Genomic DNA, 6,226 nt, shown 5'->3' on the forward strand with positions numbered 1-6,226 from the left:
GTTTTGGTCCAAGCAAAATCCCTGTGTTGCTTCTTCCCATATGTAGAGCTACACTATTACAATCTTGAGTTCATAAATAAATATATACATGTATAGCTCTTAAACAACTATACCTGTTCAAGTTGCCTAGACATCATTTTTATCAGAGGCTTAGTCACACATTTAGTAATCAGAGAAATCACAATCTTGTAAAATAGGCCGAATACAAGTAACATAGCTAGTAGCATTAATACAGTCATAAGTAAATATTTAAGCCAAGAGTTTCCATTAGGTGTGATCTAATATATTACCAGCTCATCTGACTCAATCTGTCCTGTACAAATCACTATCTTAAAGGTAATGAAAAACTTGTATTGTTCACAAGGCATCCAGCCTAATTCGCTAGTGTTATTAGGCTGATAATCCTTAGTTTAACTGTTCCCAATGTAAGGGAGCTTTTAAACTTAAATGATTTAAATAATCTGGTGGGAGTCATATAAATCCACCCTGTAACTGAAGGTGGGTCCCTCCTAATAATCAGGAAGTTGTATTTGCTGACTGAAATTTATTTTTGAGCTTGAGTAAAATTAAAAGAAAATTCATATTATAGCCATGGACAGAGAAAGCACCACTGATTGGCCAAGTGAGGGAGTCCAATCTAGTAATATCAATACAATATCTGCTCAGACAGAACTATAGCTTTCTTCTGGAATAAATTTCCTAAGGGTCATCCAATTAGACCTGTGGAGAGGAGAAATCCACCAAGATAACCCAGAAGTACTAGATATAGGTAACTAATCATAAGCCTAACAATTAGATTAATTTTTAAACTCTGTGTAAGACTTACACCATGATAAAAAAAACACATGGGTTTATGAAAAGTCCAAGAAATTATCAAAAATAATTATAATATATAATTATATCCATATTTCTATAATTATATGACATTATTATCTAATGTAACTATTATGCTGAAAACACTATAAGTAATCTAGGGATAACTGTCCACTTCTGATATTGTCTTCTCTTTATCTTGGTAGGAGTGAAGTTTCTCCGCTGTTTGAACTTTGTTTTAAGGTGACTCTAAGGGCTCTAGTGCAAGAACTCTTTCTAAAAGTGGAAAACACAAATCCAAAAGTCAATTTCTTTCATTTGTTCTGTGCATGAGCTAATCAAGGTTATCTGACAAGCGTCCTTTGATGTAGGTTGGAGACAGCCCTTTGAATGATGCCTTTCCAAAATGCATAATCTTCTGGTTATAGGTCATGGGGCATCGAATATACAGTAATAAGCTTCAGAAACAAACATAGAGTGTCCTTTTAATAATTCAATTAAACTTTATAATAATGTAACCTAACAACAGGGGTCTATCTCGGAAGTGAGTCTTGGGCAGTAAATACAGACCTAAATTAACAATACTAGAATTTAATATCCATATGTGTAATTTCTCTCTAAAATTATGCTGACTTCTATCAAATATAATCAAATTAAGAGTAATTTGTTTGCAAAAATAAGTCTGCTTTCAGTAAACTTGGCCTGATTACTTATATAAGTGTAATTGATCATACAGTCCTTTTAAAAATTGATTTCTGTGGAACTTTTTATAAAGAATCTCAGATTGAATTTTTAAAAGGCTTCTTTCTCAAGGCGAGAAAAGTCATCCTAAGGGTATGCCATAAGATCCCACCTGTGATACCTAAAGATCTGAATTAATTTCTCTCTTCTCAGAGTTCCAAAGTGTCTTCAGATTCCTGCAACTGTCAGGAGGTGGACTTTCTCATTTACTTCATAAGTCTGCTAGCAACCTAAGGGTTTACAATTTTAGAGAGATCAAGTAGAAAGAAAAGATACATGTGTCAATTTTTTTTACAAAGGTATCACAACCAAATTGCTGTAAGTAATAATTAGTTTAAGGGGAAAGGTTTCCTTATATCTGGAAAACAGATTAAAAAGAGTCATATTTCAGACCAAAAAACCCCATAAAATCTATATCCATGTTCATCAGTTCACTCAGTCCTACATAACTAATTCTTGATCTTTTGTTAACAGTTTTATAAAGCTTTTAAAAGCCTGCACTTGTCAAAAATCCTTTCTGTGAATTTTCTTGAAAACGAAGCATTTTTGCAAAGGCATCGGGATCAAACAATAACTGTCAATGAACAACAAAGATTTTTAAAGACATGGTTAAAGATCCGATTGTGATGCAATTAAAAAAGAAACTTCTTTCCTGCTGTGACAGAACATTTTAAGATAATCATCAGAATTAAGACTAATAACATTTTATTATGACATACCAGATTCTTAGGAATTCCAATAATTTCCAGAGTATCTAAAACATTTCTGGCCCACCCCCGTACAATAGAGCCTAAAGATGTTTATCACCATCCATTTGAAATGCTTCCCATGTAGTTTGAAGTGAAAATGAAATCGCTCCGTCGTATCCGACTTTTTGTGAACCCCCCGGACGGTAGCCCGCCAGTCTTCTCCATCTTTGGGATTCTCTGGGCAAGAATACTGCAGTGGGTTGTCATTTCCTTCTCCAGGGGATCTTCCTGACCCAGGAATCGAACCCAGTTCACCCACATTGCAGGCAGACACTTTAACCTCTGAGCCACCTGGGAAGCCTTCCACATGTAGTTTAACATAGGATATAAGCCTAGTTGTGGATGTGACTGGTGATAGAAGCAAGGTTCAATGCTGTAAAGAGCAATATTGCATAGGAACCTGGAATGTTAGGTCCATGAATCAAAGCAAATCCGAAGATGTCAAACAGGAGATGGCAAGAGTGAATGCTGACATTCTAAGAATAAGTTCAGCTCACTTCTGTCGCTCAGCCGTGTCCGACTCTTTGCATTGAATTGCAGCACACCAGGCCTCCCTGTTCACCACCAACTCCCGGAGTTCACCCAAACTCATGTCCATTGAGTTGGTGATGCCATCCAGCCATCTCATCCTCTGTTGTCCCCTTACCTCCTGCCCCAATCTCTCCCAGCATCAGAGTCTTTTCCAATGAGTCAACTCTTCGCATGAAGTGGCCAAAGTACTGGAATTTCAGCTTTAGCATCATTCCTCCCAAAGAACACCCAAGGCTGATCTCCTTTAGAATGGACTGGTTGGATCTCCTTGCAGTCCAGGGGACTCTCAAGAGTCTTCTCCAACACAACAATTCAAAAGCATCAATTCTTTGGCGCTCAGCTTTCTTCACAGTCCAACTCTCACATCCATACATGACCACAGGAAAAACCATATCCTTGACTAGGCAGACCTTTGTTGGCAAAGTAATGTCTCTGCTTCTCAATATGCTATCTAGGATGGTCATAACTTTCCTTCCAACGAGTAAGCGTCTTTTAATTTCATGGCTGCAATCACCATCTGCAGTGATTATGGAGCCCAAAAAAATAAAGTCTGAAAATGTTTCCACTTTTCCCCATCTATTTCCCATGAAGTGATGGGACCAGATGCCATGATCTTCATTTTCTGAATGTTGAGCTTTAAGCCAACTTTTTCACTCTCCTTTTTCACTTTCATCAAGAGCTTTTTAGTTCCTTTTCACTTTCTGCCATAAAGGTGGTGTCATCTGAGTATCTGAGGTTATTGATATTTCTCCCAGCAATCTTGATTCCAGCTTGTGTTTCTTCCAGTCCAGCGTTTCTCATGATGTACTCTGCATATAAGTTAAATAATCAGGTTGATAATGTACAGCCTTGATGTACTCCTTTTCCTATTTGGAACCAGTCTGTTGTTCCATGTCCAATTCTACCTGTTGCTTCCTGACCTGCATATAGGTTTCACAAGAAGCCAGTCAGGTGGTCTGGTATTCCCATCTCTTTCAGAATTTTCTACAGTTTATTGTGACCCACACAGTCAAAGGCTTTGACACAGTCAATAAGGCAGAATTAGATGTTTTTCTGGAACTCTCTTGCTTTTTCAATGATCCAGCAGACGTTGGCAATTTGATCTCTGGTTCCTCTGCCTTTTCTAAAACCAGCTTGAACATCAGGAAGTTCACGGTTCACGTATTGCTGAAGCCTGACTTGGAGAATTTTGAGCATTACTTTACTAGTATGTGAGATGACTGCAATTGTGTGGTAGTTTGAGCATTCTTTGGCATTGTCTTTCTTTGGGATTATACCCTCCATATCCACCCAAGCTGTTGCAAATGGCAACACTGTGTATGTATATATACACACTGTAACTTCTTTATCCTATCATGTTTATGGACAATTAGGTTGATTTCCAATCTTGGCAACTGTAAATAAAGCTGCTATGAATATTGGGGTGCATATATCTTTTTGAATTATTCCTTTTTCATGGGGGGGGGGATATATAACCAGGAGTGGAATTGCTAGGTCATACCATAGTCCCATTTTTAGTTTTCTTATGAACCTCCATACTGTTTTCCACTAAGGCTGCACTAATTTACATTCCCACCAACAGTGTACAAGGGTTCTCTTTTCCCCATATCCTTGCCAACATTTGATTTTATGTTCTTTTTTATTAAAGCCATTCTGACAGGTGTCAGGTGATACCTCATTGTGGTTTTGACGTTTCGATTTGCATTTCCCTGAAGAGAAGCAATGTCAAACATGTGCCTGTTGGCCATCTGCATGACCCCTTTGGAAAAATGTCTACTCAGGTCTTCTGTCCATCTTGTAACATGGTTGTTCTTTTGATGTTGAGTTGTATGAACTGTTTATATATTTTGGATATTAGCCCTTTATTAGTCATATCATTTGCAAATAATTTCTACCTCTCATTATGATGCCTTTTGGTTTTGTGATGGTTTCCTTTGTTGTGCAAAAGCTTTTAATTTTAATTAGTTCCAATTTATTTTTGTTTTTATTTCTCTTGCTTTAAAAGGAGCAGATGCAAGAAAACATAGCTACTTTTTTTTTTTTTAATGTACAGGTTTTCTAATTCAACATGTATTCTCTTCCTTGCTGACTGCAACATGGGAAGACCCAACCTCCAGACCCTCTGGTCACTGCATCCTGTTGCCAACCAGGCCATTGTGTATGACCTGAGACCTCGACGCTCCCAGCTGCCTGAGCAAACTAAGCAGGAGTCCATTATTTCCCTAAAAAATGAGCAATGGCCCCCAGATGTTCCCTTGATGCAAGGGGCCAGCATGCTGTTGGGGAGCCAGAGTTAAGCCTCTGAAAGTTAGGGGTGGGTCAGGGAATGGGGAGCAGGGTGGTCATGACTACTCCTGGGACCTTTACAGCTGAGAGCTCAGCCTGAGGCAGGGCTGGTGGGGGATGGTGAGGGGGAATAAATGAGATAAACTTACACTCATGACCAGGAGGCCCAGGCCCCAATAGCTCCCAGAGGCACAGCCCCGAGGACAGAACAGGAAGTCACTTGGGCCCTGGGTGGAGTCATCCTACAACCGGTCCATAGGATGCATCCCGGGCCTCTCTCTGGGTGAGGTCGATGTGTCACTCCAACTTTAGCCATCGACAGCATATGTTGAATCAAGAGGATGGTGGTTGTGGGTGTGTAGCAGTGAGCATAGGGGTGCTGAAACATAGCAGGTGGGGGGTGATGGCCCAGACAGACTTTAGCTCATCATGAGCCCTGGGCATTCACTCTCCTCACCTGGGCCACCAGTGTGGCCCCCGTCCTCAGACTCTGCCCAGGAAGCCATGCACAGCTGAACCCTCCAAGTCCATGGGCCTAGCCCTGGCATTGGCAACCTGGTCTCTCCCTCCCAGAAGGTCCAGCCTCACCTCCAGAGCCTTAAGTAAGGTGAAGTCACTCAGTCATGTCCAATCTTTGTGACCTATGAGGCTATGAGGCTCCTCTGTCCATGCAATTTTCCAGACAATAGTACTAGAGTGGATTGCCATTTCCTCCTCCAGGGGATCTTCCCAACCCAAGGATCAAACCCAGTTCTCCCGCATTGTAGACAGACGCTTTACCATCTGAGCCACCAGAGAAGACACCTTATTGTCCCAAGAAGGGCCCTGGTCACACCTGGTTTCCCCAACCCCATGGCAAGCAATTCTGGGCATGGAGGGTGCTTCAAGCATCATCTCATCCACACCAATTAAGAACAGGGATCCTGGCAGGCTCCAACGGGGTTAGTGCCAAGGGGACCAGGACTAGACACATGGCCCCTAGCACAGGGCACCTGCCACAGTTGGGACCAGGCCTCTTCTACAGATCTCCCAGCTCTGGCTGCTAAATAAGGGCCAGCGCCAAATTCACTCAAGTCCCCCTGGCCAGATGGTCATACACCAATGAC

The sequence above is a fragment of the Budorcas taxicolor genome, chromosome 7 (assembly GCF_023091745.1).
Source record: "Budorcas taxicolor isolate Tak-1 chromosome 7, Takin1.1, whole genome shotgun sequence".
Lineage (NCBI taxonomy): Eukaryota > Metazoa > Chordata > Mammalia > Artiodactyla > Bovidae > Budorcas > Budorcas taxicolor.